The sequence below is a fragment of the Capra hircus genome, chromosome 8 (genome assembly GCF_001704415.2).
Source record: "Capra hircus breed San Clemente chromosome 8, ASM170441v1, whole genome shotgun sequence".
Lineage (NCBI taxonomy): Eukaryota > Metazoa > Chordata > Mammalia > Artiodactyla > Bovidae > Capra > Capra hircus.
The window spans coordinates 88,147,921-88,164,316 of NC_030815.1; positions in this window are offsets into that span (position 1 = coordinate 88,147,921).

Sequence of the window (16,396 nt, forward strand, 5' to 3'; positions counted from 1 at the left end):
CTCTCTATGTCTTAGTTTACCTGCTGTGAGGAGTATATAGTCAGTGTAGGCGAATCTCCTAGCACAGTGCTTTTCTATCAGTGGATGTCTATCATCAAATGTGCATGTGTGTGTGCATGCTAAGTCACTTCAGTTGTGTCTATTTAGGACCCCATGGACTGTAGCCCTCCAGGATCCTCCATCTATGGGATTCTCTAGGCAAAAATATTGGAATGGGAGGCCATGCCCTCTTCCAGGGGATTTTCCTGACCCAGGGATTGAACCTGTATCTCTTACGTCTCCTGCACTAGCAGGCGGGTTCTTTACCATTGGCACCAACTGGGAAGCCCATTATCAAATGTACAATTCCAGAAAGGATTAATTAAAGAATATCATCGTTTTGCAAAATAGAGAGTTCTTAAGTATACTAAGCTAATGAGGGGAAAGGATAAAACTAGAAAATCATCTCTCAGCCCAGGTTAAGAAGTTTCCTGGACTTCTCTGAAGGCAGACAAAGACTTTTATTGTTTCTGTCGAGAGGACTGTTGCCAAGTGGGATCCCAGAAAAGAGTCACAGGAGGATGGCTGTGTGCTGGAAAGAGAAGATCCTGACGCCAGAGCAGAGGGAGAGAGGGAGCCAGCTGGACGATGTTGGGAAATGCAGATGGACCTAATGAAAGTGCTCAGGAATCAACGTTTTGCAACCTAGCATATTTTGTTAATGATCTGCACACCAGACAATGGCCCCAGTGCCCAGGAGAACTGAGGGAGGGCCAGAGAGTGAGACACAGCCCCGGATTTACGGACCAGGAATCTAGGACAGGAGCAGCATCTGGCCTGGGCACTTCAGCTGAGGTCCTGCCAGCTCTGTCAGCCCACTCTGGTCTCGCAATACCCATCCTTCCTTCTTATGGGCCAGTGGGGCAACTTTTCTGAGGATCACCCAGAAAAAGCATGCTTCCCACCTGTCTAGGGCTTCCCAGGTGCTGCAGTTATAAAGAATCCGCCTCCCAATGCAGGAAATGCAAGAGTTGTGGGTTTTGTCTCTCGGTAAGGAAGATTCCCTGGAATAGGAAATGGCAACCCACTCCAGTATTTTTGCTTGGAAAATTCCATGGACAGAGGAGCCTGGTGGGCTACCGTCCATGGGGTGGCAAAGTCAGACATGACTGAGCATGCATGCCGCGGTTGTCCCACTTGCTAGGATCTGCAAAACTACAGCAAGGCCCTAGACTCAGGAAAACACCTAGAAATGGTTCAGAACCACGTCCCAAACACACCAGATGGGGAATTTCTGCCCCATGCTCCAGGGGCCCACCTTTGGAGGGGTGCAGCCTTGCCACCCCTGGGTGCCGAGGAGGACCCCGGAGGTCAGGATTGTCTGGTGGGAGCATCACCCAGTGACTCATCCCCCATGTCTCAGTGTCCCTTGAAAGCACCTCTGCTCTTGTCAGCCACCACCCAGTCACTGGCTGAAGGCCAGTCTTGAAGGGGAGTCAGCCACCTGCACCGACATGAAGCTAGCCGGGCCGGAGAGTGACCAAGTCCTTTCTGCTTGGCTCTGTGAAACATCTCACATGTCCCCAGAAGCACTCCCCCCAAGTGTCTCCCTGGGCTGAGTCTCCTGTCCTTTGAGGCGTTGTGAATCTGGTCTCCAGCCCATCTCTCAGCCTGTGAGTGTTCTCTCTGGGAGGAGCAATAACAAATGAATGTCTCCCTTTGGGGATGAGTTTAAACCATCTGATTGGCTAGTGGGGAAGAGTGAGTTTGCACAGAGGGTCTTTACCCTGTCCCATCCCAGACATTCTTCTTATTGTGATCTCACAACCCACCCATCTAGAGGGAGCCCACATCCAGCCCCAAGACCTAGGCAGACTTCCAGGCCTGCCTCCATCGGTAGAGTTCAGTAGACATCATGGTGTGTGCTTTGTGAAGCTCTCTCCTGGCTCACTCTCAGATGCTTGTCTGTGAAACCAGCTGCCTTGCTGTGAGGATGCCCAGGACACACAGAGGGACATGGGAGGGATTCCCGGGCCATGACTACGGTGAAGTGCCTGGCTCGACCAATAGTGTTATCCTTGGGCATGCCATCTCGGAGTTAAAGCCCCCAGCTGCTACTAAAGGCCCAGGGAAAGCTCCATTCCCCAAGGAAACGGGGGCCAAAGGAGAAGAGGTTTCCTGACCCAGAAACTCCAGGGAAAGGGGTGCAGAGGGGCCTCCTCACCGCCTGACCCCTGTGCTAGGCAGCTTGTGAAATGGCTCCCAGTGATTTCTACGTTCCAGGATTCCTACCCCCTCCCTCTGTGTGTGTGTGTGCATGTGCGTGTGCGTGTGTGTGTGCATGTGTATATGTGCATCTGTGTGCATGTATGCCTGTGTATTGTGTGCAAGCATGTGGGGGGCAGGGTTTTGAGTGTTTACATGTAAGCACATGTGTGTATGTGTGTGTGTGCAAGCATGTATTGTGGGGTTTTTTAACATGTATTTATTATTTATTTGGCTATGTTGGGTCTTAATTGTGGCACATGGGATCTTTTGTTGTGACACACAGATTCTCTAGCCATGGCACACAGACTCAGTCCTCTCAGCTCAGGCTTAGTTGCTCCACAACATGTGGGATCTTAGTTCCCCAACCAGGGATCGAATCTGTATCTGCTGCATTGCCAGGTGGATTCCTAACCACTGCACCGCCAGGGAAGCCCCTGTCTTGTGTTTTGAATATGTGTGGGTTCATGAACCTGGAGGAGGAAATGACGACCCACTCCAGCAGTGGTGCTTGGGAAACCCCATGGACAGAGGAGCCTGGCAGGCTATAGAGAGTGGGGTTTCAAAGAGCTGGACATGACTGAAGTGACTGAGCACACACAGGTGTGTGCACATGTGTGTGTGTGTGAGTATGCAAGTGTGTGGGGAGCTTAGTATATCAGTATATGTGTGTGAATGTGTATTTTTTAATGTGTGTGTGTGTTGTGTGAGTATATGTGTATTTGCACATATGTGTTTATATGCCTTATGTGTATTGCTGTGTGTGTTTGTGAGCATGTGTGTGTGCGCACGCTACTACTTCTGATGTGATCTACTTCTGATGAATGGAATACGACAAATATGACAGGACACCATTTCCAAGTTTAACCTACCAAGGCTTTGACTTCAGCCTTGCTCTCACCCTCTCTGTCCCTCCCAGTTTCTGCTTTGATGAAACAAGCTATCACAAACAAGGGACCCACACGGAAAGGAACTGAGGCCACAGCCTGTGAAGAACCAGATCCTGCCAACAACCATGTGAATGAGCTTGGAGGAAGGTCCTTCCCCAGTTAAGCCTTGGGATGACCAGAGCCCCAGAAATACCTGCGTTGCTGCCTGTGAGACCTTGAAGCAAGGCCACAAGTAAGCTGTGCCTAGATTCCTGAGCAGTAGAAACTGAGGTAATAAATGCTTCTGTTTTAAGACACAAAGGTTAGGTTAATGCATTATACGGCAATAGATAATCAAGACAGATTTTAGTACCAGTATTGCGCTGCTACAGCAAACACCTAGAAATGTAGACGTGGGTTCAGAACTGGGCAGTGGGTAAAAGCTGGATGGATTTTGAGAAGAATGGTGAAGAAAGCCTGAACTGCCTTGAATAGACTGTTAGCGCAGATGTAGGCTGCACTATAGCAAACACACTGTAGGGACACACTAGAGAAAATTGAGGAAGAGGGGATCCTTATCACACAGCAACAGAAAGCTTACCTCCAGTTATGTAGAAGGTGGAGCTTGCACCAAATGAGCGGTGTGGTCTAGCTCAGGAGATTTCCAAGCAAAATGTTGAATGTATTTCCTAGTGTCTTCTTGCTTTATGAAAGGAAAGAGATAAATAGGGGGAAAAATTATTAAACAGAAAGGAACCAAGACTTGATGATTTTGAAAATTCTCGGCTTCTTCTAGTTGTAAAAGATGCTACAATTAAGAAAAGCTTTCTAAGGAACCTTCAAAAATGATCCAGAAATTAAGCCAATAGTGAGACTGTACAATCTTTTTTAAGATTTCAGAATGATCAAAGCATCAAGGTACTATTGAGATACACAGAGGACCCTTTCAAGAGACTAAGTGTGTACCAGACATTTCCTCTCAGCTGAACAACAGTGCCTCTGGAAAATTGAAGGAATTCTCCCTCATCTGTTTCAGCAGAAGCCCAAGGCAAAGAAGGGCTTATCTTAAAGAGGTTTGTGGTGGTGTCAATTGTCTAATGGAGATTGTCCCAGTGAGATTCACAGAAGACCAAAAAAGTGTTTGAGAAGAGCAAATACACTTTCAGCTTAAACTGAAACAGGCAGAGACAGAACACAATAAAAAGAGGCTTTGGGGGACCCCCCTCCCCAATTATGCTGGTGCAAAGCGGGCAGAGAGATGCTCAGAGGCAAACACCTTTAATCTTTGATGAAACAATAAATGACTAAGAAGATGGAACCAAGAGCCACAAAAGTGCTGCCAAGAGCATAGAGAATTTCCCCCAGGCCTTGAGACCTAATCAAGGAACTTCTAACATTTGCCCAAGTGGATTTCAGAATGGCTATAGACCAGTGCAATTCATGGGGTCGCAAAGAGTCGGACACGACTGAGCGACTGAACTGAACTGAACTGAGTACTGCCCCCCGCTTTTGGAACAGAAGTGTCTACATCTTTTACTCAAGACTGTCCTTCCAATATGTGCCATGTGTGTTGGGACAGATGACTCGTCTATTTAGTTTGTGGCTCTTCTAATCCAGAAGAGCTAGACTTAAACAACCACGCCTAAGGAACCTCACACAGCCTGAACCTTACTCAGATGATGAGATTCTTGACTTTGAGCTCTGTGATGAGATTTTTAAGGACCTTGGAGGAGGAACTTGAATCATTGTGGGCCAGCGGGCAGGCCAGTGTAGGCAGCTTCTGAAATCGTTCTTGGTGGTCACCAAATCCTGTTATTCACACTCTTGAATAATCGTCTCCCAATGCATGGGGACTGGACCTGATGAGCTGCTTCTGATGAACAGAATACAGGATACCACTTCCAAAACTGGGCCACAAAAAACTTTGACTTCCATCTTGCTTGAACTCCCTTCCCTCGGTTTGCTCCATTTAATGAAGCAAATGCTCTGTTGTGTTGGAGATATCTGCATAGCAGGAAACCAAGCCTCTAAATGACAGATCAAAATGTATTGACTCCTACCTGTGAAGACCAACATTCTCCTTGCTTCAAGCCTTACAATGACTATAGTTCTGCCAACATCTTAAGCGTCTCTGAAGCGGGGGTTCAGCTATGTCTGCCCCACCATCATTTGTTCCAGATCCTTGACCTACAGAAATCACACAGTAGTAAATGTCACTGCTACAAGCCACTGCACTTGGGGTAATTAGTTAAGCAGTAATAGGTGATTATGATATCTTCCTTGTAAGGGAACAGGGAAATATTGGATGTGAGGAAAGACCATGGACCATTGTCATCTGTGACCCTCAGGAATCAACATCTCTAGGAAGGCTTTTTTTTTTTTTTTTCATTACTGAAATAAATTCAGTATATAACATTGTGTAAATTTAAGATGCACAGCATGTTAATCTGATGCATTTATTTATTGAAATGTGATTGCTGTAGCAATAACTAACATCTCTACCACATTACATAATTATCCTTTCTTTTTAGTGGTTGGAATCACAGAGTTTCAGCCTCTTAGCAAGTTTGACAATTATAGTACAAAACCATTATCTATACTCACTATAATGTTCATTAGCTTTCCAGAGCTTATTAACTCCTCTTTGTAAGTTTGTACCCTTATACAGGAGGAAAAGGGGATGACAGAGGATGAGATGGCTGGATGGCATCACTGACTTGATGGACGTGAGTCTGAGTGAACTCCAGGAGATAGTGATGTACAGGGAAGCCTGGCCTGCTGTGATTCATGGGGTCGCAAAGAGTCAGACACGACTGAGCGACTGAACTGAACTGAACTGAACTGAACCCTTAAACAGAATCTGTCCTGCTACCCTCACCCCTGTCCCCAGGCAGCCACCCTTTTACTCTCTCTTTTTATGAGTTTGGCTTTGTTAGATTCCACATATAAGTGATATCATACAGTATTGTCTTTGTCTGACGTATCTCTCCTAACATACTAGAGTTCCATCTGTGTTGCTGCAAATGGAAAGATGTCCTTCTTTCTCGTGGCTGAATAATATTCCTTTGTGTGTGTATAACACATCTTCTTCACCCACTCACCCGCTGATGGGCACCTAGGTTGTTTCCACGTCTTGGCTATTGTGAATAATGCTGTAATCAACATGGGCGTGCATGTATCTATTCAATATCTTGTTGTCATTTGTTTGGGGTATATACCGTGAGTGGAATTGCTGGATCATATGAAAGGTCTATTTTCAGTCTTTGAGGAACCTCCATATTGTTTTAAGAAGGCTTATTTAAAATGAAGATCAAGGGGCAACACAGATCTAATTAACCAGAATTTCCAGAATGGGGCCCAGGTGATTTTCATGAGTATTTATACTTGAGAATAAAGCTATGGGTAACGACTTCTGATTCCCCCCTAGCTTTCTAAAGAGGTCCACTAATGTGACACCTCTAATCCATGCCTGTATCCTTCAGGTCCCCCAAACTGCCACCATCACTGCATGTCTGGGGGCCCCATGCATGAGTTCACTGGCAGCAATGGGTCATCTACCCACTGATACTGGTACCTTGACCAGGCTGAACCTGTGGCTCCACCTCCCCATAAGGACAGTAGAGGTCAATACTGGTGCAGGGAGTGGGGGAAAGAGGGGATAGGAAGGAGGAGGGGATGAGGGAGGATGCAGCGGGAGAGGTGTTCACCTTGGAGAGACAAGAGGCAGAGAATTCTCTCCTTCCTCTGCCCTAATGACCACAGACCATTCTGAAAGCCCCTGCTGTCAGTCCTCAAGAGGGAGCAGGCGGTGGTGCTAATGATGAAGCTGTGGCTGGTGAGGCCGGTACCCCAGCATTTACTCTCCATCCTAGCTATCTTCAGTCACTTCCCTCCTTTATCCTGCTTTCCAGTTTGCAATCCCAGCAAAGCACTATCACAGTTTTGGCCTCAGGCTGTTTTCCAGATTAAGCGTGTGTGTGTGTGTGTGTGTGTGTGTGTGTGGTGTGTGGGTGTGTGTGTGTTAGCTGCTCAGTCGTGTCTGACTCTTTGCAACCCCGTGGACTATAGCCCACCAGGCTCCTCTATCCATGGGCTTCTCCAGGCAAGAATACTTGAGCGGGTTGCCTTTTCCTTCTCTGGGGATCTTTACAATGCAGGGATCAAACCGGGGCTCCTGTGCAACAGGCACATTCTTTACTGTCTGAACCACCAGCATGCTAAAAAGGGCCAGCTGATGTCTGGGAGCTAGACCAGGGTACCAACCTTTATCTGAGCTAGGGAGAAAGGCTGCTGAAGGGTCTCCACCCACTCCAGGCCTCCAGAAAAGACCCCACCAGGAGGCAAGGCCCTTTGTTCCCTAAATGTGGTTGAAGCAAACATCTAAGGGGATGGTTGGTCCTCAAGCAACGGGCAAACATGGATGGCTATATACTGGGGACACACAGACGAGGAGTCATGGTCACAAGCAGCAGAGAAGTGGGGCACACCCAGGGAGCCCTCACAGTTTCCCAAAGGTCAGTCTGTCTGCCCTCCTTATAGTGTAGACTTTCAGAGACGGCACCGCAGAACCTCTGTTACACGTAAGGTCATGCAGACGGCTCTGATGGATTGAGAAGGTCCAAGGCTCTGTGACGTTGCTGTCTGAACAGTACAGACTTCCTTAAAAGAATAACATGGACATTCAATGGCATTAACCCAGCCTATGTGCAAGCATTTTTTAATGTAGTATAGATGCAAACGTGTGTATGCACGTGTGTAGGTTCGTAAATGCGCATTAACGTGGTTTCTGATTTGTGGCAGGGAGCTGGGCTTGCAGATTCCCAAGCTTGCCAGTCCTAGAGGGCAGGCCAGCTAGAGGACAGAAGCCCGCAGTCAATTCCACCTGTCTGCAAAGGGAGAAGGGTATGAGCACACAACGTGGACCTCAAGGGGAGCCCAACAGTCTGTTTTAGGAAGCCATCCAGGGGACACTGAGGCAGGCGCCTTGTTGAGAAGGTTTTCCTTAGGAAAAAGGAAGGAGTATGATATCCCTGGTGACCCCAGAGAGCAAATTTCCCTGCTGGCCCATGCCACTGCCTCTGCCCTGTGCCACAAGAGGGGAAGAAAGCTGTACTAGTCTAGTGGGGGTTCCTTTTGCTAGAGCAACTCAGCCTGTATCCTGATACATGTGGTGAGGGCGTTTTTATGAGCAGGGTGGGTGGAGGAAAGAGAAGGGACAGAGTAGAGAGGGGAACAATTTTTAATGTTTTGTTAGTGATTTATTTGGCTGTGTTGGGTCGTAGTTGCAACACGTGGCATCATCAGAGCAGCGTTCACTATCTTTCGCTGCAGGGCGTGGACGCGCTAGTTGTGGTGCACAGGCTTTAGAGCTTGCAGGCTCAAGACTTGCGGAGAGTAGGCTTAGTTTCCCTGCATCGTGTAGGGTCTCAGTTCCCCAAACAAGGAATCAAATCCACGTCCCCTGCACTGAAAGGCAAATTCTTAACCACTAGACCACCAGGAACGTCCTAAGAGGCAAACCTTCAAACAACCTCTGGGATATATTGAGTTGTGTTTCCCCAAAATGATCTGTTCAAATTCTAACTCCCAGGACCTGTGAACTGATCTTTGAAAATAGGGTCTTTGCTATTAATCACATTAAGATGAGGTCATTAGGGTGGGCTCTAGTCCAATATGACTGGGTCCTTATGCTAAAAGGGGACATTTGGACCCAGCAACACACCCCCACACAAGGAGATACCGTGTGAATGTGAAGGAAGAGATTAAGATGATACGTCTACAAGCCAAGGATCAGCAAGTTCCTGGGACTGGAACAGAGTCTCCCTCACAGCCTGCAAGGAACCAGCCACTGGCACCTTGACCCAGACTTCCAGCCTCCAGAAATGAGACAGTAAATTTCTGCCATTTAAGCTGCCCTGAGCGAAAAAGCTGACACACCCACCAAGCAAAGAAATGCTTCAAGAAGCAGTGCTAAGCCCTCACATTTGTGCAGACGCCCCAGGTCCCCAGAGCACAGGCGGGAGGCATTGCCTCACACTGTCCCACCCTGCCTCCCTCTCGCTCTGCCACTGTCTCCACAGGAAAGAGTGTGGGGAAATAACATGTCTACACTGGGGACAACCCACTTCCAAAAGTCTCCTGTCCAACACTTTTCCCCTTGATTTGTCACCCCTGGAGCATTTTATAGGAAATATAATCCACATGGCATTGAGTCACTGGGCCTGAGCACAGCACTGAGTTGTTTGCAAGAAATATTTCATGTCTGTCATGGGCCTCTTTTTTTTTTTTTTTTTTTTTTTTTTCAGAAAAAAAGGAAGTCATTTCAGCCAAGAATAAACAAACTTGGCATCACACAGTTTAGCTCTATACAAATCCCTTGACAGCCTGATGCCTTCGTGGCCCTGGGCCAGGCTTCATTTCCAGACTCTTTCGTGTTGGGAGGAGATGAGCCTGCCTTGGACCACCTACCCACAGGACCCCCCAGCCACCCTCTGGGCCCTGCTCACTTCCTTCTTCCCAGCCCTGCTGCTTTGGTGTACACAGCCTGGAGCAGTAGCTTAGGACATGCAACCTGGGCACACACATTTAATTATAGGGCCCATTCACACACCCATACATGGTGATGGGGGCCCCTGATACAATCATACAGGGTGATGAGGGCCACTGATGCAATCATACAGGGTAATGGGGGCCCATGACCCAACTATACAGGGTGATGGGGCTCATCTTACAATCATACAGGATGATGGGGGCCCATGACACAATCACACAGGGTTATGGGGGCCAATCACAAAATATGGTGAAGAACACGAGCTGTAGATAATAAGGCTGCCACTTAGCCTCTTTAAACCTGAGTCCACATTTGTGAAGTGGGACTGTTGCACCCCACACAGCTGTAAAAATTCAGCAGATCAATGTGTGTGTGGGAGTCTTGCCACAATGCCTGGCATGGAGCAATAACAGACAAGCAACATTACTGCCATGAGAACACAAGGAAATTCACCCCTGAGAACACAGAGGTGTCGCTTTTAAGTGTTTTTCAGTCCCTAGCACCTAGGGCTGTTTCTGGAAAATCATGGAAATGTTGCATCATATCTTTTTAATTAAATAACAAAGAATGAATGGATGAGAGCAAAGGAGTGCTGGCCCTTAACTATTTGGCCCCTATTTAGCAGAAATCCCAGTTAATTATGCCTGCACTCCCTCTTTTAAAATGTTATTCCTTTGACATTAATCAGAGTTTTATCTTCCTTTCAAAATGCAATAGGGAGTTGTTTGTTTGTTTGTTTGTTTTCATTTTAGCATGAATGTCCAGGTGTGGGAACCCTGCTTTCCAGGAGCCTCCAACCCACTGGGATGGGCAAGAAAAGAAAGAAATGAAAACAGTGATCGGCACAGTGACAGGTTGTATTTTCCAAAGATGGCTAAACAACAGCTCACAACCCACCACCACTCTTAGGCAGTGGGGCCTGGCAGTCCCCAGCCAGGGTTCTAATCCTCTGCACTGGCACCCGGGCTGGCCTCAGTGACTTGCTCATCCAGTAGAAGTGAGGTCAGAAGAGGGCTTCCAGCTGCCCCGGGCTCATGGGATGCTGGCTCTTGGGACCTGGCCGCCAGGCTGTGAGAAGCCAAAGCCACAGAGAGAGGCCACGTGTGGGTGGGAGCTAACAGCTGACCACCAACACCTTCCCCCAGCTTGTGGACTAAGGCATCATCCCCTTCATGGAGCCCTCAGGTGACCACAGGCCTGGGCACCATCTGATTACAACCACATCAGAAACTCTAGCAAGGGCAGCTGGGCCACAGCACTCTGGCAGAGGGTAACTTTGCCATTTTAAACCATTAAAATGCAGTGCATGTTTAGGCAGCAATAATGAAAAGTGGAAGTGTTAGTCGCTCAGCCGTGTCTGACTCTTTGTGATTCCATGGACTGTAGCCACCAGGCTCCTCTGTCCACGGGATTCTCCAGGCAAGAATACTGGAGTGAGTAATCATTCCCTTCTCCAGAGGATCTTCCCAATACAGGGACTGAACTTGGGTCTCCTGCAGATTCTTTACCGTCTGAGCCACCAGGAAAGCTCAAGCAGCAATAGACAAGCAGAACAGTGGGGAAGGCAACCAACAGGAGAAAGAAACAATGAGGGGGAACAGGACTCAGGCCTGATGGGAGGAAAAGGGTCCCTGAAAAGGCAATATGCAAGCTCGGGTGAGGGTGATAGGAAGCTAGGCTCACAGAGCAGGGGAAGAACGTGGGAATAGATGACGAGCTCAGCCAAGTCCTCCCAGTGTAGAAAGTAAACAGAACAGAGGGCCAAGGATGAGGGATTACTAGGAAGGCATATAGAAGCGATGTGTGGGGCAGGAAGTGATGTTGCCCTGGCTCTTCCAGAGCTGGGCTGTCTGGTACAGAAAGGATCTGCAAGGAGGTGGGGAAGGAAGATGGACACATGGAGGAGAGGGTGGGGGAATATCCAGGCCTCTTCCTCTGGCTGACACCTACTCCTCCAGCTGTCTCCTCCTGAGCCCACATCTCCCAGGGGCAGGCTCTGTGTCGGCGCACCGTGCACCAGACTCTCGCAGAAGCCAGCAGGCTGGATGACTTCAACCCTGGGTGACCTTCGCCAGTCCTCAACAAATGCTTCCTGGGAGGGAAGACAGAAACTGTGCTCCTCAGTGACGCCCCAGGGTATAGTTTCAACTCCTCTAAGAGAAATGGTGAAGCTCTTCCACGGGTAATGAGAAGCACAGATATTGCAGGAACATTCAGCTAGAGTCCTTGCTGCACATCTTCGGAAGAGATCCTGGCTGACTCCAGAACCTTGTAACTTTTGGAGGTTTCTCATCATTTTCACTCAAGAGGAGTGTATCTCCTTTGATAAAATGCTCAGAGGCTTTCTTCCTAGAATAGTGGCTTTCAGACTTCTCTCTGACCCTGGAGAGAGGTGCAACCAACCTGACAGCCCCATGCACGTGGAGAGAAGAGCCCCACCGAGGTACAGAGGTCTCACGTAGCAGACTTCCTCTACCCTGCTCTTCACATGTGAAAAAGCAAAAATATAAACTCTGGTCACACCCATTCATGTCTCTCAAGCCACAGTTTAGAAACCTTGGTCCAGAAGCCCTCCAAGGATACAGATTAAGAAAGGAGACCTTTCTGCTATCAGGATGATAGCCTGGACTTTATTCCAGATACAAAGCCCTGGCCTGTTCATTACTGTCTGGGGGAATGAGGATTCCCTTCATTTGGTCCGGAGCAGAATAAGAAATTGGAAATGTTTTTCCTCTAGTGCACAAGCCAGCACCATCCAAAAGAAGAGGGGGACCCTAAGCACATGGCCAGAGCCACCTACAGGCTTCTCCCCACTTAGATCTCAGGCCACTGTCATTCCCCGCAAACAAGCCATGTCAATTCCAGTTCTGCCTTTCATGATTCAACCCTTCCCTGGAGAACTTTGACATGCGAAAGTGAGCATCACACCCCACGCATTTCACTTAGAAGCTACAGGGGAGTGCCAAGGACTCATTTCCAATGTGGAAACGAAGGCTAAATTTTTCCACAAAAACTAACTGCATCCTCAATTTATAGCCAGTGCTTTCCCACAAAAATCTTCCCTGGGGACAATTCAGCAAATGCACGTCAGCTGAACGCTTGCCAGATCTTCTTCTGCAACATTTAATGCTCTATTGCTCCCAAGATTTCCTTAAAAAATAGTCAAAAAAGCAGTGGACATTGTTGTCATCAAAACATAGACAAGAATTATTTTTTAATTTTAAAAACTATGTTTTGTTTCTCTGAAAATTCCATTTCATTTGGCAAAGAAGGGAAACTGTTTTTAGCCGCAGAATACACACATGTATGTCAAATTTCTCAAATACTTTTCTCCTAATTGTTTGGTTTACAGCTTTTCTTTTATAAAACTGACCTACTTTCACAATTATTAGCATAAAAGTTTCAATTCACTAAAGGCTTGTAGACTTTCATTTCACCAAGTCTACTGTGGACATAAAAAAAAATGAACCCAGAGAATTAAGACATTTGAGATTACCGGAAATCTACTAGAGAGTATATACACTGAAGCGAACTCCTCTGCCCCAGCCGGGGCAAAATGAAGTCATTGAACAAATCTGCTGTTCCCCACAGCAAGTCCTCTGAAGCCTTGGCACTTACGTGGAGAAGATGCAGACAGCAGAGATGGAGAACTCAGGGAGGTCAGGAGACTGGCAGGTGTGGGTGGCCCAAGAGATGCAGAAGCAGCCCTGAGATTCTCACCTTGACCACAGTGGGGCCATTCTCCTTTCAAACACAGCAACTCCCACACAGACGGGAGTGAAAGGTTATGTAAACTGCAAAGTCCATTGTGTAATGAGGGGAACCAGCCTGTATAGATGTGAGATTTGGACTATAAAGAATGCTGAACACTGATCCTTTCGAACTGTGGTGCTGGAGAAGACTCTTGAGAGTCCCTTGGACAGCAAGGAGATCAAATACCAGTCAATCCTACAAGAAATCAACCAGGAATATTCACTGGAAGGACTGCTGCTGAAACTGAAGCTCCAATACTTTGGCCACATGATGTGAAGAACAGACTCATTGGAAAAGCCTCTGGTGCTGGCAAAGATTGAGGGTAGGAGGAAAAGAGGGCCAACAGAGGATGAGATGGTTGGATGGCATCATCAACGCAATGGACATGAGTTTGAACAAACTCTGGGAGATGGTGAAGGACAGGGGAGACGGGTCACAAAGAGTCAGACATGATTTAGCAATTGAACAACAGCAGCAGCAGCCTGTCCCTCTCAAGAACAGAGTTGCCACATTCAACCCCCATTCATGGTATGAATTAGGAATTGTCATAACCTGCCTGGAAGCAAGTTCTCATCAATGCTTTTGATTTTAAAGACTCATCAGAAAAAGCCTTGCCTGCAACCTACTGCTGACAGAAGGTCCTTCCCTGTGAGCCTGACAAGATCCACACCCCCTGCCTCTGTCCTCCTCATGATGTCCCCATGAAGTCAGCCATGGCCCCACTGCCTCTTCTCACCCTCTCTGATTCTGTCCTCAACTCCAAAGGGCAGAGCCCTGGAAGGCTCCTCTCTGTGTTTGCTCATTTGGTGACTGTTTATATGGAAACCCACTCCAGTATTCTTGCCTAGAGAATCCCTTGGACAGAAGAGCCTGGTGGGCTGCTGTCCATGGGGTCACACAGAGTCGGACACGACTGAAGCGACTTAGCATGCATGCATGCATTGGAGAAGGAAATGGCCACCCACTCCAGTATTCTTGCCTGGAGAATCCCAGGGATGGAGGAGCCTGGTGGGCTGCCATCTACGGGGTTGCACAGAGTCGAGCACGACTGAAGCGACTTAGCAGCAGCAGCAGCAGCAGCAGCAGCAGCATACTGCCCAAGGCACCAGCAAAAGAGGGAGCCTGGTGGGAACTACAGGGTCATCCATCCTGAGCCCAGAAACAGAACTGAACCATATGACCTGGGATCCACTAACAAGCAGATAGTCTCCAGAAAATAAATCAAAAAGGTGAGATGAATAGTGAAAATGGAAAAGTATCTTAATGCACAGCAGAAGAATGGTTGGGTTAATTATAGTACATCAATTTAATGACATAATAAAAATTGTAGTTGCGGTAGTGATGTTAGTCCCTCATCATGTCTGACTCTTTGTGACCCCATGGACTGTAGCCTGTGAGACTCTTCTGTCCATGGAATTCTCCAGGCAAGAATACCGGAGTGGGTTGCCATTCCCTTCTCTGGGGGATCTTCCTGACCCACTGATCTAACCTGTGTCTCTTGCATTGCAGGAAGGTTCTTTACCGTCTAAGCCACCTGGGAAGCCCTATAACAATTATAAGATATCACAATTCAAAATAAGCAGGAAGACCACAAACTTGGAATAGTGTGTAGTGCATTGCAAGTAGAAAATAATACAAACTGATACTGTTCTATGATTATAAATTTTATTTTAATTTTCTTTATAGTTCAACAAGTGATTGATACATGGTGGGTCAAAATGCAAGACTTATAAGGATAGGTGTAATATGCAGAAAGCTTCCCCTGTTGCCTTGGCAACTGTTTGTGCCCAAACACCAGGAGCATCCTGCCTGGTTTGTGTGGTATGTACCAATCCACGATGAGAACGAACCACAGAAGAGGTACCAAGTCACCAAATGTGGGACATTTCACTTGTTTCCAATGTTTTGCTTTACATACATTAATATCACTTTATATGAGCTGCTCTGTAGAAACTAGAGGGAGAGTTGCATTCATTATTTTGGTAGAGAATACCAATTTCATTTCTCAGATGTAGCACCAGTTTAAACTCCCACCAGCAATGTATGAGAATGCCCTATTTCCCCACACCAATGTTATCCCATCTTTATCTCTGAAACTTCAGCATAGTTTAATGTTTAAATACTACCCTGTCACTGAACTTTGTATTTAGGCATAACATACGTGCTGAAGGCTGAACAAAGGGAATGCATGGAGTCTAGGAGACTTCCTTCTTTCCAGGTATTACCCAGCCCAAGTTGACCCAGTCCTGGGTCATAAGGCAGGCATATGCTCAGATTTGTAGGTACTGCCAAACAGCTCTCCCACCTGGTAGTACCAGTGCATGCTCCCACCAGCAGGGTATGGAGTTCAGTTGCTCTCCACTCTTGCCAACACTTCACAATATTAATTTTGTGGCTGTGTGTGGTCACATTACCTTGCGGTTTTTAATGCATTGCCCTGATGATTAATAAAGCTAAGCAGTTTTCATGTGCTTATCAACATTTGGGTTTCCTATTTGCAAACGTGCCTTTTTTTTTCTTACTTTTTAAATCTTTTCCTAGGAGCTTTTTATGTATTTTGGATACAAGTTTTTTGTTAGAGCAGTGTATTGCAGATACCTTCACCCATTCTGTGGACTTTCTTTTCACTGTATAGTCCACAGACTTCTCCAGGCCAGAATACTGGAGTGGGTAGCCTTCTCCAGGGGATCTCCCCAACCCAGGGACTAAATCCAGGTCTTCTGCACTACAGGCAGATTCTTTACCAGCTGAGCTACCAGGGAATCCCAAAAATACTGGAGTGGGTTGCCATTTCCTTTTCCAGGGGATCTTCCCAACCCAGAGATTAAACCCATGTCTCCTGCATTTTCAGGGAGATTCTTTACCACTGAATCACCAGGGAAGTCTTTTCACTATTGTAATGTTATCTCTGGAGGAATAGAAATGCTTCATTAAGTCCCTTCTGTGCAACTTTTGTGTCCTGTTTAAGAAAATGTTTGCC